The sequence below is a fragment of the Hyperolius riggenbachi genome, chromosome 4 (assembly GCF_040937935.1).
Source record: "Hyperolius riggenbachi isolate aHypRig1 chromosome 4, aHypRig1.pri, whole genome shotgun sequence".
Lineage (NCBI taxonomy): Eukaryota > Metazoa > Chordata > Amphibia > Anura > Hyperoliidae > Hyperolius > Hyperolius riggenbachi.
Genome location: NC_090649.1, coordinates 382,625,689 through 382,644,419, shown reverse-complemented (window position 1 = coordinate 382,644,419; position 18,731 = coordinate 382,625,689). Strand labels below are relative to the sequence as shown.

At 44.5% G+C, this 18,731-nt stretch overlaps 1 protein-coding gene across 1 annotated transcript in view; it reads right to left on the bottom strand.

Annotated features, from left to right (window-relative positions):
• Window positions 1–9,544, bottom strand: part of RASGRP3 (RAS guanyl releasing protein 3) — a 178,543-nt gene extending 168,999 nt beyond the window's left edge. The window contains exon 1 of the mRNA XM_068232118.1: window positions 9,430–9,544. The gene's annotated coding sequence lies outside the window, so the exon portion shown is untranslated. The remainder of the gene's footprint in view (window positions 1–9,429) is intronic.
• Window positions 9,545–18,731: the final 9,187 nt, after the last annotated feature.

Below are 18,731 nucleotides of genomic sequence, written 5' to 3'. Positions count from 1 at the left end.
GTTGCGGTCGCGGTCAGGCCGATCAGATCGGCCACTACGGCCATGAGCAGCATGGGTGGGCGACTGCACCTGGCCAGAAAGGCGCACGCTTCTTCTCCTATTTCCATCCATGGCAACCCACAACAAAGCAGCCTCCAACTAATCCTTTAATAGACACACTACATAGCTCAATTGAAATCAACAATAGCATTAATTAGATGTAATTGCACACATTTTCGCGCGAAGCCGCTCGCGCGAAGCCGCCGAACGCGCGCACAGGAGCACGCGAGCACGCGAGCACGCGCCGGCGAGATTTTCAAATTTGCAGGCATCGCGCGAACAGCAGTACTTCGCGTGAAGAGCCCCGGTTCACGCGAAACACAACGCTCTTCGCGCGTGTTCAATTTAGCGCGCGAGCACACATTTTCCGCGCGAGTCCGCACATCGCGAGCCACGGCGTACGCATGTCCGCGCGCAACCGCAAGGGCGCGCGAAAACTGGGTTTGCACTGCTTGGTGAATCGAGCCCATTGTTTTGACTCCTGAGTTGACCAACCTCACTAAATACAGGTACTGTGCCGGTGTTCAGTTACACACAGTGTATTGGTGGTAGTGCTGTGATACCTGGATAGTGCACCATCTCTACTTTGCCTTATTTCAGATGCAAAGGCTTGATTGGAAAATGTACAGGATCAAGACTAACCATCTATGTTTCCTGTGTATTGATCTTTAATGAATTAAAGTGATAGCATATTTTGTAACAGACAAACTGTTGCTGTCATTTTCATTGTTATAAACACTGTTCAGCCAAGAGTTCTGAGCCTGCCTGCTTTCTTCAAAACAGAAGATTAACTGCTAAAGCAGGTTACACAACTACAAGCAAAGCTTTCATTTGTTTTCCCCTCACACAGGAAAGAGGGTAAATCTCTTTGCCAGGAACAGAAACAGCAAGTATGTTTTCTTCTGGCACCATGAGGAAGTGCCGAATGTCTGTGAGGTTTTTATTGCAGCCCCTCAGTTATTTCCCCACTAACCTTTTCATCTCATTTTACAGGCACCTTGATACAGAAAGGAAATTACAGGAATTCTCTGTGGAACACAGATAGCATTAACAACATGAACTCTATCCTATCTTTCCCACACTGAATCTAAATGCAACTAAAATATTTGTCTAGAGATTAAAGTGGGATAAAACGCTGACATAAAATAGAAAAAAAAATTAAAAAAACAGTTTTCCTGCTTTTGATTACCCATACAGTCATCTTATTTGCTTTTGTGCACAAGTAATATTGCCTGTTTACAAAATACGAGTTGCCAAAGTACAGTTTATCTGCTCTGAAAGCTGCCAGTGCATTTTATTGCATAGCTGTTGTATTTATATGTTAAAGTCTATCTACTGATCACTTCACAGCTCTTTCTTCTCCTCAGCTTAGTATAGCTAAGTTCCTGAAGTTTGCTAATGTTTACTAAATGTATCTGACAAAGGAATTCAAGCAAAAGATAATGTTATCACCTCTTCGGATGCAGCCAGAAGCTCCCCACTGAAGCAAGGAGCTTTCCACTGAAGAACAACGTGCTGTACTGTTTGAATGCTGTTCTGCTACTTTTTTTTTTTTTGGTAGTAGGTTTTATGTTGTAAATAAACTTTTAGCACAAAGAGGAAATGCTGAGTTTCATACACTTTAAGTTATTAAAAAATATATAAAAAAAGAAGTACATTTTTTATGCAATATTTCCAGCAAGAGTTTCTGCAATATACAAATACTGGCAGGCTATACAATTTTTGGTCACTTTGGCTGCAACTGGAAAAAAATCGGTCAACTATAGGCTTAAATTGTAAGCAATGATAATGCGGTGTAGTTACTTAATATACACCCAGGCATTGGTCTTCTTGCAGATTACAGGGCGCAATGGGCAGATTAGATACATTATGGAATATCTGTACTGTATGGTTGTTGGTAATGATGGTTATTGGTTAGTGCTGTGCATGGCCACCAGCCTTCCCTTGTCTTTACAAGGCTGAAAGTGAAACACAACCCATCTGAAAGAGGCCTTTAAGTAAACCAGAGACCTGGTAAAGATTTGATACTTACCCGGAGCTTCCTCTCGCCCCATAAACACGCCTGAGTCCCACGCTGTCCTCCTGCGGTCTGCTGTTCAGCTGCGATCAGCCCCAGTAACTGACTCAGTCGCATCTGTCCAGGTCTACTGCATGGGAGGTCCGAGCATGTGCAGAAGACCATGACTGATGTGACTGAGCCAGTTATTGAGACTGATCACAGCTGAACAGCAGACCGCGGGAGGACAGTGTGGGACTCAAGTGTGTTTATGGGGCAGGAAGAAACCCCGGCTGAGTATCAAATCTTTACTTTTCCAGGTCTCTTTTACACTTTAACCACTTCAGCCCACAGGGTTGTTCATTTTTTGCATCTGAGCAACTTTCACCTCCCATTCATTTACCAATAACTTTATCACTACTCATCACAATGAATTGATCTATATCTTGTTTTTTCCACCACCAATTAGGCGTTCTTTGGGTGGTACATTATACTAAAAATGATTTTATTCTAAATCAATTTTAACAAGAATATTAAGAAAGAAATGGAAAAAAATCATTATTTCTATTTGGCCATTATAGTTTGAAATTAATACATGCTACTGTAATTAAAACCAATGTATTTTATTAGCCCATTTGTCCCGCTTATTACACCATTTAAATTATGTCCCTATCACAATGTTTGGCACAGATATTTTATTTGTAAATAAAGGTGCATTTTTTTCAATTTGGGTCCATCACTCTTTACAAGCCTATAATTTAAAAACATATATTAATATACTCCTTTGACATGCATATTTAAAAAGTTCAGACCCTTAGGTAACTATTTATGTTTTTTTTTTATTATTGTAATTTTGTTTTTATTTTTATTAAACATTTTATTTGGGTAATTCTTGGTGTGGGAGGTAAACAGCTAATTTTAAATGTAAAATAATGTATTTATTTAATAAAAAATGGATGTGGGTGTAGTTTTACTATTTAGCCACAAGATGGCCACAGTCAAAAAATCCTGGGAGCAAGAATGAGGACGGGAAACTTTTTTTTACTCAGAAAAACCACAGCCTCTGATAAGAGGCTGTCGGTTTTTCTGCGGGGGACTTTGATCAATAAATGGGATCTATAATCCCATCCATTGATCGCTGGGCTAATGGCCGGCAGCAGGAGCACGCACGGCCGGCGGGAGCACATGCAGCCTATCAGATAGGCTTAAGTGGTTAAATTACACCTAAACTGAGGGATATGGAGGCTGCCTTATTTATTTCCTTTTGAATAATGCTGATTGTCTGTCTGTCCTGCTGATACTCTGTTTCTAATACTTTTAGCCACAGACCCTGAACAAGCATGACAATCAAGTGTTTCTGACTAAAGTCTGACTTGATTAGCCACATGCTTGTTTTCGTTGTGTTAGTCAGACACTACTGCAGGGAATGAGATCAGCAGGACTGCCAGGCAACTGGCAACTGGTATTGTTTAAAAGGAAATAAATATGGCAGCCACAATATCACTTTCAGTGCAGATGAATTTTACAGTCAATTTATTTTCATAGTGTTAACCCACTATTAGACCAGAGTGTCAAAAAATATTATTTTTGTGCCAGAAAGCTAGATAACAAGGCCCTCTTACACCCTCCAGTGTTGAAATGGAATTTGTGTTGGAGGAGACTTGGGGTAAGGGTTTCAGAATCGAAGGTGTAACAGCAGCCCAGAGATAGCAGAATTATTTTATATTTGTCAAGTAAGTTCACATCAACAAGGAAACTGACTTGACAAGCGCTCAAAGAATACCCACAATTACAATCAAACTGTTATATAATAACAATGGCAAACCTTACATGAATAGTTCTTTATATGCAGCACTTTGGAGTTCCGCCCTGTATGCTACTAATTGCAGCACTACTGTTGATTAGTGATAGTTGATATTCCTGCATGCTATGTTCTAATTCTACATAATTGTTTATTATTACATCACTGTTTAGTGTACCACTGATAAATGCTGTACTGTTCCTGGGCAACATTTTTTTAACTGCTTTACGATTGGCGTGAACGCGGCGGCTCCCCCAGGACCGCGTAACACCAAATGGCATCAAGTCCTGGGGCGTGTTTTGCTGGGGATCGCACGCTCCGCTCCATCATCAGTCTCCCAGCAGCAATCGTTGGGAGACGGTTAGATGGTGAAACGGCCGTTTATTTACACTGTACAGCGCTGCGATCTATGGCAGCACTGTACTGGGGACAGCCGTGTCACTTGGCTGTCCCCTGGGGAGGCACAAGAGCGATCGGCTCTCATAGGCTGATGCCGATGACAGCTGATCGTGGTGATTGGCTGGCAGGGGGGGGGGGGAGGAGGGAGGGGAAAAAAGTAATAAGATGCAGCAGGAATGTGTGCAAAGGTACGCATGTAGGCCCACCGACTCCGAGTCGGCAAAAACAAAACTAGCTGGCGGCGGGGGACACAGGATGGCTGCAGGGGGCTAGCAGATGCCCCAGGTTAATGAAGCTCATTTTTTTCTAGAATTAAAGTTCCTTTTAAGCAGGGCCGGATTACAGACCAGGCAACAAAAGCAGTCACTTGGGGCCCCATTCAGAGTCAAAGGGGCCCCATCAGCACATAAACCAGCCCTCGCCATCCTGTCAGCAGTGGCTGGGTGGTATAATAGTTAAAGGGACTCTGAGCAGTGCAGTAACTATGGAAAGATGCATATCATTTTAAAGCTCTCTTTCTCCTCTTTCCAATGATATATAAACCGCCGCCCTATGCCTTTTAGTTTTCGCTTTTTTCGCGATCGAAATCGCGGCCACGGCGAAAACTAAAAGGCCTAGGGTGGCAGTTTATCATTGGAAAGAGGAGAAAGAAAGCTTCAAAATGATATGCATCTTTCCATAGTTACATTGTATTGCACAGGACGACTTTTCTCCAAAGTCGGCAGCTCGATTCAGCACAATGCAATGAAATATCAGGAACCCAGGGGGATATAATTACAAACATCATGCTGGTAGGTGTGAGGATGTAATTAATTAGTTGTGGGTATGCTTAAAGGCATACCCACAGGCACTGCTCTCTGCCTCTGACACAGGAGACCAGGGTTCGAATCTCGGCTCTGCCTGTTCAGTAAGCCAGCACCTATTCAGTAGGAGACCTTAGGCAAGTCTCTCTAACACTGCTACTGCTTATAGAGTGCGCCCTAGTGGCTGCAGCTCTGGCGCTTTGAGTCCGCAAGGAGAAAAGCACGATATAAATGTTATTTGTCTTGTCTTGTCAAATGATGCCGTGCGCTGCTGATTGTCTTCAGAGCCAGGCTCTCCTCCTAGGTCTCCCTACTGCTACTGTGCGCTCTGCCGCTGCCCACTCCTCCCTCCCTTTCCACAGAGAACCACAGCTGCAGCAAGAATGATAGCAGCAGATGGCAAATGCTCACTCACCTATCCATGATCCAAGCGATAGAGATCCCGTCATCTGAAACCCATCTGTCTCTTCTACAGTGCAGCCGCTCGCTATGAACTTCCTGATTCTCAGATCAGACAGGAAGTAGGAAGTAGTAATAGTAGTAGTAAGAGCGGCAGCACTCTAGAGGAGACAGATGGGCTCCGGATGACGGGACCTCTATTGCTTGGATCGCAATAGGTGAATGTGAGTCATCTGGTGCTGTCATTCTCCCCCGCTGCAGCTGCCTTCTCTGCTGGACTATCGTATTGACGGGGGTGGAGGTTGTATTGGCGCTGTCTAGTTTGGGAGAAAATCGGTTGGTCGGTGGTGGGGGTGGTTATGTAATTCTGTCTGGGGAACGGCTTCCGGTTTGGCAGTGTCCAGAGCTTTCTGCTATTGCCAGGCTGGAGATGCAGGGGGAAAGTGCTGCTGCTGTGATATCTGGCGCCCTCTTCACAGGGGTGCCCCAGCCCCTGAGTGCAAATGTCCCAGCCATTCATCTCTCACTCTGCATTTTGCCGCTGCTGTTCCCTGCATTGTGCACCCACAGAGAAAAGTGGGCTGTTGCCCATAGCAACCAGTAGCTCAGCTGCCCCGGTGTGTGCGGCATGTTGTTGTGCAGCTGCATCTTCTGATTCTATTACGACATGATGGGGGGGGGGGGGCAAATCAGTTACTTTGCTTAGGACCCCATTTAGCCTTATTCCGGCTCTGCTTTTAAGGGGTTAATGTTGTAATGTCTTCCTTATCTAGTGTACAGCACTGTGTAATATGTTAACGCATAATGTTAGTCTATGTTGTTGCCACTGTCATCTATAAGGTGATCGTTTACAGAATGGACGCTTTATAATGTTTACAAAATTTAACACAGTCACTATGAATTTTTTGCTCTACAAAATTATTACTGTACAGCACACTTTACAGATGTTTCAACACTTTAACACCAAAACCACGCTTTTTGCGTGTTGTGTGAATCCTCCTAATTGAGATGTTCAGGTTACAAAATACATTTTCATGTTGATATGTCAATCCGGTGCAGAAAGATAAAGCAATATTTCTTAGCTCTTTACACATACAGGCCCATATGCAATTAACTTGTTCACCTGAGTTATCTCCAAAGAGATAATTTTTCATCTTTAAGATAATTTTTAGCAGTTTGTAATTGAAAAAGTACAAATAAGTAGTTGAAAAAATACTATATAAATTATTCTCAGTATATTCTTGCTTGCTGGTGGTTTAAAAAAACATTTTATTGACAAGTTGTCCGGTGTCCTCCTGGCTCTTCTCCGTGCGCCTCCACCGGCGCACGGAGAAGAGCCAGGAGGACGCTGGGGGACCTTGTGGCCTGCGGTGGGCTGGAGGAAGCCCCAGGTAAGTGCAGTCTTTTAAATTTGGGCACTCCTCAGTGTCCCTTTAAGCTATGCTGCTACAGCGGAGCAGCTTAATGAGAGAATTGTGATTTATGCGCAAGCTATGCGTGACAGACAGGCAGCCTACTGGGCCGATCTAAGTGCGTGGATCATGTCCATTAAAGCCACTGGACCCTCCGGGGCTCAGGGCGTGTTCAGTGGAGTGGCCGTTACTTAGAAGGAGCGCGCAAGTTAGCAGCGCATGCTACACTGCACCACTGTGCGTAGCGTGCGCATAACTCGCGCTCCTCATTAAGCTGCGCTTTAGCAGCACAGCTTAATGAATCAACCCCTTTATCTTTTAGGTTAGCCAAAAAAAGGCATCATCCTGATCCAACACTTCCTGCTTTTACTGATGGCTAACACAGTATAATATTATACGCCTACTAAAGTAGAGCTTAAGTCAAAACTTTGTTTACATCCATGTCCTGTCACTCTGATTTTCCTCATTTCCCGATGCAAGTGACACAACAGGAAATGAATAAAATCTCCCTATTTGGGATGCCAGCAGCGGTAAAAAGACTCTAATAATACCATGCTGTACTAAATGACTATTCTGTTGCAGTCTGTGTACCTATTGCAGAGGTTCCCCTCATTTTCTATTGATGATAACAAAGAAAGAAGTGACAGGAGTTTTCTTTATGAGTGACACGGATAGCTATAAAAACTGACAAAGATTGTAACCGTTCTATATTTCATTTTTTTTTCATATAATTTAATTTTATTGAAGAAAAGAGGATGCCTCCACATACAATAAAATATACAATCCCCCTGAAAAACTCAATACTCCTCCTCTTCCTTCCATATTTTATCCAACAAAGAAAAAAAATACAAGAATAAACACAAAAACTCCTCCCCTCTCCCCCTCCAAACCCGTGCATTCAAATCCTCATCAGACTAACAAAAAAATAAACCACAAGAAGACTTCCCGTCCTACAAATATACATCAAAATCCCACTTCAAGAGACTCCTCCCCTTCATCTACATCTCCACCATACACCCATAATCTGCTGAATCATGAAACTCCCACTTATGTTCGACATTTCATAACTCTGGAGAGGTTTCATATTGGCCATAGACATAGAAGGGCAAAGTGATGTATAGGCATGATATAACCCAGAGGTGGATATAGTCCCGTGCAGGCTGTGCAGCTGCACAGGGGCCCCATGTCCTCTAGGGCCCATGCAGCTGCACCACAGTTAGGGCATGATTATTCTGCAGGCTCTTTTCTGTGTACTTCTTTTTGTAACCTGTGAGGAACAGTGATGATAATTGCTTATAGCCCAGTCAGATACAAGTACAAAATGTCTGCTACATTGCCTACAGAATATGACTCAGGTTCATTTACTTTTATGTTATCAACATTATTTGGATTTCACAATGATCTGTTACGACCACACCCACTCACATGGGCCCCTTTTATTTACTCTGCACGGGGGCCTGCTGCTGGCTTTGTCCTCCACTGACCTAACCAAACTAGACAGAACAGGCGATGCTCATCTCATGTCCTTGGCCATTTTAGTAAATTAAGACTGAATACAATTGTGGAAAAGTATAAAAGCCCTTAAAGTAAATGGGAACCGCATTTAAAAAAATGAAGCAAATACTTACCTAAGGAGAGGGAAGGCTCTGGGTCGTATAGAGCCTTCCGTCTCCTCTCTCGGTGCCCTCTATCCTGTGCTGGCTCCCCCCGTTTCAATCCCCCACCGAAAGAGTATTTGGAAGTCTTTGGGAGCCGTGTCCTCCCCAAGACGTGCGGCTCCATACTGCACAGGCGTGAGCGTGCAAGAGAGCGTGCTTGCGCAGGCGCAGTACAGGGCCGCCCTTCTTCAGGAGCACTCGGGCTCCCTGAAGACTTCTGAAGCCTCCTTCGGCCGGGTAAAGCTACCGGGCGAGCCAGCACTGGAACGAGGGGACCAGGAGTGGAGCGGGAAGGCTCTATAGGACCCAGAGCCTTCCCTCTCCTTGGGTAAGTATCTGTCTCATTTTTTTAAATGCGGTTTCCATTCACTTTAAAGGTCAAGCCACTCCAGTAAACTATGTTAAATAGTTCATGCTTTGTTTGTTTTAGATTTGGACATTCACACATTAACGTTGGTACCCAAATTGAGCTGATAGGGTATGTGACATGATAGGTCAGTGATGTTTTCATATTCCCCCTCTTGCCCCACTTCTAGCTAATACTAAAAATATGAACTGGGAAAGGGAAAAATACAATCACATTAGTCTACAATTAAAAGTTAAAAGAGAAGTAGCGTAAGCGTTAAAACAAACCAGAAACTCCTACCAAGAAATACAAAAAAATGCCTTCTAAATATAAGGTTATTTGACACTTTTTGTTCTATTTCAATCTGCTCTCATTAGAGAACCTCGTGCTCTTCTGTCAATAACACTGCTTAATAAAAAGCTGTATAAATAGGTTACAGGAGCTGGTGAAGATGTGTGCTTTGAATCACAAGGTGTGAAAATAACTTTTATTTTAAGGTATAGTCGCTGATCTAAGTGTTAGTTCATACAGTACAAATGCATAACATAAAAAGCGCAAAAAGCATCCATGTCTGACCTCAATTCAGTCTCTTCCTTCTTCTCGATATCAGGGAACTCAAATTTGTAAAACTCTTCTTAGATTTGATATTAGAACTTCCATTATCTCAGCCTCGGAGAGCGTCCTGCTCACTTCACGTAGGTCCATACAGACTGTACGGACTCTGCAGCAGGACTGTGGATGAATTGAGTGAGCAGCAAGCACATTTCCTCCTATTCTTTCTTAAGTTCATGTTCCTGCTTCCAGTTGTGCATTTTTTTGTATTTAACTATAAATAGACATGACAACCGCAGCTTAGCTTAAAGTAGTAGCCCAGGCAGGAAGTATGCAGCAAACAAGGTACAATTATTATTATTATTCAACAATACATAAATGCAAAAGCACATATTCTTGTATCCTTTCGGTTATGTGAATAAAATGGGTTTTGCAAATTGCAGACATCGTTTAGGCTGCATCACATACACTGAAAACAAAATTAAATTTAGGTCGGGTATGTGTATTTATAGTTATGTTTATTATTGAAAATATTTGCTTTATTGTGATGTAGGAAGCGATATTCTTACTTGGTGTGCATAAATGTTGCTACATACCATAGGGCCCTCAACTCCAAACTCTAGGAATACTTGAAGTGTACCTGATGCCAACCTTGGGTCAAAAAAACAAAAATATACTCACCTAAGAGGCAGGAAGCCTCTGGATCCTGCAGAGGCTTCCCACGCCATTCTCTGGACCACCATTACCACTTGCTAACCCCCAGAAAGAAATATAGTTTAACCACTTGAGGACCCAGCCTTTACCCCCCCCTTAAGGACCAGCATGTTTTTTTATGATCTGTGCTGGGTGGGCTCTGCAGCCCCAGCACAGATCAGGGTGCAGGCAGAGCGATCAGATTGCCCCCCCTTTTTCCCCCCTATGGGGATGATGTGCAGGGGGGGTCTGATCGCTCCTGCCTGCCTGGGTGTTGCGGGGGGGGGGGGGGGCACCTCAATGCCCCCCTCCACAGCGAAATTCCCCCCCTCCCTCTCCTCCCTGTCCCCCCTGGTGATTGGGGCTGCACAGGACGCTATCCGTCCTGTGCAGCCTGTGACAAGCTGTCCTCTGTCACATGGCGGCGATCCCCGGCCGCTGATTGGCCGGGGATCGCCGATCTGCCGTACAGCGCTGCTGTAGAAGCAGCGCCGTTCAGTGTAAACAAAGGAGACAAACGTCTCCTGTGTTTACATTTATTCTGCGAGCCGCGATCAGCGGCTCGCAGGCTATTCACAGAGACCCGCTCCGTGATCTAACAGGAAACGGCCTTTCCTGATTAATTAGGGAGGCACCTGGCGACGCAGATGTGCGTCGCTGGTCCTCCAGCTACCACTTTGCCGCCGCACGGTATGAGTGTGCGGTCGGCAAGTGGTTAAAGGACCACTTAAAAGCTGACAGAACTGACAGGTTTTGGACTAGTAGTCCATTTCCTCATGGAGGATTCTCAGGGTTTTCATTGTTTTCAAAAGCATTTCCTCTGCAGTTGCTAAGTCTAACTGACAACATAGTGTGCAAGTGTGTAGGGAGGCTGGCTGGTATCTTACTATTTCGGCAGTAAAACTGCCATTGAGGAAATGCTGTAGGGATGATCGGAAATACCAATTTCAGATTCCGTAGAAATTTCTATTTCCTCCATTGCTGATCACCGATTTCCATTTTCCCATATCCATTTTCTGATTCTGATTTTCGAGGAGTCTATTTTTTGTCATTTTTTTGCATTCCCTGATTGGAAAAATTCTTCCGAGTTGACTTTGCATTCTCTGATTGGCCCAATGCTTCCGTGTTCTGCAATTGGGCTAAAATTATTGGGTTGCAGTAATGCAGTATTTCCACAGAAATACATTTTACGTTTTCCAATTGGAAAAGCGGCAATTTCATTTCTGTGGAATTCGAATGACCATCCATAAACTTTTGTTGAAAACAAAAAAAAACCCTGAGAATCCCCCAAGAGGAGATAGACTAGTCCAAAAATGTTTAGCTGTGTTAGTTTTTAACCACTTACTTTTTCGCTGGAGTGGTATTTTAAAAGCTTATTGGATATCTGTTGCACTGTAACAGCAAAGCATTTCTGCTTCACTGTTACAGCAAAGCCATATTGGACACTAAGTATATGTTATTAGCACTATCAGTACTTACAGTACCACCTGACCAGTGATATAATTATTCACAAAAAAGTGACTCCATATTATTTGAGGATTTGGGAGTGACACTGCAGTACTCAAAATACTCTGCTTCCTTTGCAGATGCTGCACCTGTGTTTACCCATTGATTTATCCAGTCTTCATAATATATATATATATATATACTGATTCCCCTCTGAGCCCCACTGCTTGATTTAAAATGGAAGTTCCCCCACCCCTCTCAAACTAGGAAAAGTGACACTCACCTCTCCAGGAAGCTTTTGTCCCCACTGTTTCTCTTTTCTTCCCCGGTTCTCTTGACATCTGGCTTTGCTGTCAGCAAAAATAGGTCTCTCTTCCAAAATGGCCATCGCTTACACCTCTTCCAATACAAAAACTTGCTCCAAGGAGTTCTGGGTCACCATGAGCTTGCTGGTTAGTCTGTACCTCTTCCAATACTTAACTCAGTTATAAGGTACGAGGGCAGCGATGATCAACAGGATGGAGACACTCATTGCAAACCTAATGGCTGATGAGTGGACCTGAAAACCGAGAAGTAAAGGCAACCTTCCTGATTAGATGGTAATCTTCTCTTCTTTCACCAGGTTATTGATTTTTTTTCTGAATGGAGAAGGGCTTTATTGAGAACACCATGTCAGGTGGTCATTGGATGGTGGCGACACAAATATGGACAGTAAACAAGTTGGGGACAAAAAGAAAAGTCTATGTCATGGATCTATTGCTATGTCCCTACAGGTGTGAGATAGGATTGTTTGATAAAGGGAAATAAATCATAGCAGGATGATGCTTCACATTAAGGTTGAACATATTATCCTGCATTTTTAACACCAAAAATGTTCAAATCACCATCAACATTGCAGAATTTGGTCTTGCCTTCGAGGCATGTTTAGAAAACCTCTGTAAACATGCCTAGAATCAATCTGAAAATCTCCTTCAAAAACCTGTAGCGTTTTGCAGATCTGCTAGAGGTTTTTGGTGTGCACTGGGCCTCAATGACGAAAAATGCACATTTAGTGAAAACTGCATATCAAGGTGATTAGTCATTCTTTGCCAGGGTTGGGACAGGTTTGCTTCATGAAACTATATTATGCCAAGTACACACAATGCAATTTCCATCAGATTGACAGTCAAATCGAATTATTTTGGACAGGTCAGATCTGATTTCTGATCATTTTTCTGATCGATTTTGTATAGAAGTGATGGGAAAATAGATCAGAAAAATGATTGTAAATCAGATCGGACTTGTCAGAAGTAATTGATTCAATCATTATTCTGATGGAAAATTGCAAAAATATACATGGTATCCACAACACATCGCTCAGAGAGAAACAGAAATGACACATTATATGTAGAACAGTTCCATAAATGGAACAACTAAAAAAAGGAAATTCCACTTTTGCTCAGATGAAGCAATTCTCTCCATGTTAGTTCCAGAGGAGTAACTAAATATAGTATCAGAGGACACAACAGCAAAAACGTGATGAGACCTTTGGCCACAGGCACACCTCTTTTCATCATGGATGAGTGAATACAGCAGTCATTTTCTCCTTCAGAACAGTGCATGGACATAGAAATGCGTAACCACAGTCTCCAGCTTCTCACCAGTAATACTCAGTAACCTATTACAACCACTGCAACTTGAGGCAATATACACAAATGAAAATGAACAACAGCTAAAGGAGAAACTGCTCCCCTACCCTAAGCCCCCGTAGTCTGTCAACCACCTGCTGTCTCATACATGGACGGTGTGAGGTGACATATTCACCACATTTTAAAATTACTCGGGCCCATATGCATTTAACTTTTTCACCTTAGTTTTCTCCTAGGAGATACATTTTCATCTTCTGTTTAAGACAACCTTTCTTCATTTTGCAATTGAAAAGTACCAAAAAATAGTTGAAAAAGGACTCCCAAAATTATTTTGAGCATTTTATTGCTTTCTTGTAAATAAAGGCATTCTATTGACAAGTTTGAAAATATCACCTAGTAGAACACTGAGGAAAAAAAGTTATTTGCATATGAGCCTAGCTGTCCACAAATGTGTTTATCACAACCACTGTGATATTATTTTTTCTTTCTAAATACTGTATATGTGTAATGCCTGGCAGATCTTCTGCCTTCTTACAGCCACTATACCCCAATCTATCACCGCCTTCTTCACCCGATGTGGCGCGTCCCCGCTTGAACGGGAGGTGAGGAGATAACACCTGCCTGACTTCGGTTACACCCAGGCCAGGGGCGTAGCTAGAAATGACTGGGCCCCATAGCAAAAATAAATTATGGGCCCCTCCCCCCCCCGACCTTCCAACCCCACAGACCTCGGACCTCCCACCCAAACATTTTGTGGGGAAATCTGATTTCCTTACAAAACGCAACCAGATAGTCGGCAGATTTCCACACAATATGCAACCAGATTGTTGGCAGATTTCCCCACAAAACGCAACCAGATTGTCGGCAGATTTCCACACAATATGCAACCAGATTGTCGGCAGATTTCCCCACAAAATACAACCAGATTGTTGGCAGATTTGCCCACAAATTGCAACCAGAATGGCAGCAGATTTCCTCCCAAAAATGCAACCAAATTGGCAGCAGAGTTCCCAAAAAAATGCAACCAGATTGGCATCAGATTTCAACAAAAAATGCAACCAGATTGTCGGCAGATTTTCCTACAAAATGCAACCAGATTGTCTGCAGATTTCCACAGAAAATGCAATCAGATTATCGCCAGATTTCCCGACAAAATGCAATCAGATTGTGGCAAAATTTCACCAACAAAATGCAATCAGATTGTCGACAGATTTCCCCACAAAATGCAGTATATGTAGCCAGGTCTATAGTGGGATAACATTAATTACCTGGAGGGAGGGTGGTTGGGCAGGCTGGCACGCTATTTGCGGTGCAGGCACTGCACTGGGTAGGCAGTTAGGTAGCTGGGTGGGAGGGTAGGCAGTTAGGTAGCCAGGTAGGCAGATAGGTAGCTAGGTGGCAGGGTAGGCAGATAGGTAGCTAGGTGGCAGGGTAGGTAGATAGGTAGATGGGTAGGCAGTTAGGTAGAAGGGTAGGCAGATAGGTAACTGGGTGGCAGGGTAGGCAGATAGGTAGCTGGGTGGCAGGGTAGGCAGTTAGGTAGCTGTGTGACAGGGTAGGCAGATAGCCAGCTGTGTGACAGAGTAGGCAATTAGGTAGCTGGGTGGCAGGGTAGGCAGATAGGTCGCTGGGTGGCAGGGTAGGCAGTTAGGTAGCTGGGTGGAAGGGTGGACAGTTAGGTAGCTGGGTGGGCAGTTAGGTAGCTCGGTGGGCAGTTAGGTAGCTGGGTGGGAGGGTGGGCAGTTAGGTAGCCTCGGTTAGGCAGCCGGGTGGGCGGTTAGGCGGCTCCGGTTAGGCAGTTGGGTGGGTGGGCAGTTAGGCAGCTGGGTGGGTGGGCAGTTAGGCAGCTGGGTGGGTGGGCAGTTAGGCAGCTGGGTGGTCGGTTAGGGCTGGGTGGGTCGGTTAGGCAGCGGGGTGGGTGGCTGGGTGGGCGGTTAGGCAGCTGGATGGGTGGGTAGGTGGGTGGGTGGTTAGGCAGCTGGATGGGTGGGTGGGTGATTAGGCGGGTGGGTGGGTGGATAATTAGGCAGCTGGGTGGGTGGGTGGATAATTAGGCAGCTGGTGGCTGGGTGGGTAATTAGGCAGCTGGGTGGGTGGGCTTTGTGCTGGTAATTAGGCAGCTGGGTGGGTGGGTAATTAGGCAGCTGGGTTGGTGGGTAATTAGGCAGCTGGGTTGGAGGGTAATTAGGCAACTGGGTTGGTGGGTAATTAGGCAGCTGGGTGGGTGGGCTTTGTGCTGGTAATTAGGCAGCTGGGTGGGTGGGTAATTAGGCAGCTGGGTTGGTGGGTAATTAGGCAGCTGGGTTGGAGGGTAATTAGGCAGCTGGGTGGGTGGGTAATTAGGCAGCTGGGTTGGTGGGTAATTAGGCAGCTGGGTGGGTGGGTAATTAGGCAGCTGGGTGGGTGGGTAATTAGGCAGCTGGGTGGGTGGGTACTGGTAATTAGGTAGCTGGATGGGTGCTGGTAATTAGGCAGCTGGGTGGGTTAGGCAGCTGGGTGGGTAATTAGGCAGCTGCGTGGGTGGCTAATTAGGCGGGTGGGTGGCTAGTGGAGTAGGGGCCCAACTCCTATCCCCCCCTGCGTCACCTGGGGTCCGGGGTCCCCCCTCCTTTTACGAGCGGCGGCGGGAGGTGCGGCATATTCAGCAGGCTCCGGCGGGGTAATCAGCCGCTAGAGGTTCAGCTGCCTCCAGGCTACGGTGTCTCCTCTGTATGCCGCGCGCAATAAACTAGGAAGCAGTGCGCGCGGCATACAGAGGAGACAGTAGCCTGGAAGCAGCTGGACCTCTAGCGCCTGATTACCCCGCCAGAGTCTGGTGAATATGCCGCACCTCCCGCCGCTCGTAAAGGGGGGGGGGGGCCGCCGAGGTGAGGGAGGGGGGCCCGCCGAGGTGAGGGAGGGGGGCGGGGGCCCGGCACGGCAGTATAATAAAAAAATAAAAAAAATAAAAAATAAAAAGTACTCTCAGGCAGCTGTGGGCCCCCTGTGACTTAGGGCTGCCGCAGGGGCCCCCTAGCAACGCTATGGCTGCTATCCCCATTGCTACGCCACTGACTCAGGCCTTGTACAGTAGGTGCAAGATATAGCAGCTGAGGCCGAGAAAGCCAAAGTACCAGCAGAGCAAACAAGACTATGCAGCTGGGTTATATTAGGTAGTAGAGCAGAATGCTCTTGTGGAGGAAGTTACACAGATCACACTAGGAGCTATGAACAAGGGAGCATGACTGCTCAGAGCAAGCGCAGCTCTGAGCTTCCGATAACCACCACAAATAGACAAGACACAATGGTTGCATAGTTCGACCGCAGCACTAAGCATCTTATGTCCACCAAACTGAGTAACAAGGACAGACAACAGACAGACAGATGGAATACTTGCCAATCTAATCGCTGCCCCAGTGATAGCAACCATCCACACTGGCACGGACAAGACAAACAAGAAGGAGCGTAACTAATAGGAACCGTAGCTTATAGTTACGCCCACAGGAACAGGACTAGCAGGAATACTACCAGTCACCAACGTGGTGATAGCAGAATCCGAGCTATCAGTATGACTTCATTGTACCCCCGCAGGTACAGCAAACGTCCAAGCAAGAAAGACAAGGTTAACCAATGCAATACACAATTCACATGAGGTACCCAGCAACCAGCTAAAGCAGAGCTGAAAGCTATAATGGGCAAGATCTGAAAGGAGGAGCAGGCTTTTCTATGGACATCAGCCAATGGGAGCAGACATGCAAATTCCCACACAGAGATGAATAGTAATCACTCAACCCTGTGCTAGTCTGATTGAAGGCTACAAGCTGACAGCAGATGGAAAGGATTCTCATTGCAAATGCAAGCAATATTAGGCAACAATATGCATGCAGGAAATTCAGAACTGCCTTGTTGCAGTGGAACTGCAACCAACAGGGCAGGCTACAGAAGGGATCCTGACAATATGAATCCACAGATTGACATTGACAAATGTTTAGTGTAAACCTTTCCTCACCTTTCTGTCCTTGGTCATATTACTGCTGTATCTGTGTTGGTGAGGTGATCTGCCTTGGGGTAAGGGGGTGGGGGGTTAGGTATTTTGAAAGATCCACTGACTGGTCACTGTGCTGTTTCTGGTCATGTGATTGGCACAAAAAGGGCGAGGAATTCTCTGACTCAAGTTTTGTTTTCCTAGCATGTCTAAAACAGCATGTAGTGTTAAAGTATACCTGTCTGACCCGAGGCAAAGCTAACTAAGATAATAGGCGTATATTCATACTAGATCCACAAACCTCTCTGTGTTGTCTATGCCTCTCCTCACTCCCCCCGATTTGCATAATCATTTCTTGAGAAATCTGACTTTTGACTAAATTCTCAGACTGGTAGATGCCAACTTTCTGCGATGGTCCCACCATTTCCCTCCCATTCCCTCTTGTTCCCCACCCTCTTCACTTCTAGTGGGGTATAAACCTTTGGTCCTCAAGTGGTTAATATTCTTAGCATCTGCAAATTCACACACTCTCTTCTGTCTTCTTATTTTGTGTCATAAACATGCTGTACTTTGCATGTCATGTGATGGAGACTAAAAAAAAGTTGTTGTCATTAAAGTATGATTCCAAGGAGACTTGTCATTCCAAAACACGTAGTAAACATTCCCTTTGGATACACGCAGCGCTGTGCAGATATTTGTATCACATGCTGCTCTTATTATGGTAACATTGCTAGCAATGAAATCTGTACATTTCTCCTAACTTTCCACAGCTGGGATAGAGATGTTCCAGACACTGCACTATCACACCACAATGTTCTCCTGTGCCATACTAAAACAAGAACTGCCACTCTCCTCCTCTGAACAAGCTTCTGTAAAAATAGGAATGTCTGAAGATAAAGTACAAGATTATTCAAGGGTATAACAGGCTTGACCTTATCTTTGGCACATCACAGCGGTGTAATGGATAGCACTCTTGCCTTGCAGCGTTGGGTCCCTGGTTCATAAGCCCAGTCAGGGCACTAGCTGCTCGGAGTTAATATGTTCTGCCCAAGTCTGCATGGGTTTCCTCAAAGCACTATGGTCAACTCAACTCCCACATCCCAAAAGCATACAGATAAGTTAATTGCCCCCCACCCCAATTGGCACTAGACTACCATGGTAGGGATTAGATTGTCAGATCCTCTGAGGGACAATTAGTGACAAGATTATATACTCTGTAAAGTGCTGCAGAAGAGGTCTGCACTATAGAAAAATACTAAATAATAATAACATAAAAACAATCTCTCTCTCTCTCTCTCTCTCTATATATATATATATATATATATATATATATATATATATATGTGTATGTATATATATATATATATATATATATATATATATATATATATATATATATATACACAGTATATATATATATATATATATATATATATATATATATATATACACTGTATTTGCTCCAAAATGTCATTGTTATTATAGGTTTTCTCTGATATTCCCAGATGTAGAGGAACAGTGCTGCTCAACAGGATACCGGATATCCGAATAGACTCGGATATCCGAACTTTTTAGGCCTATCCGATCGGATCCGG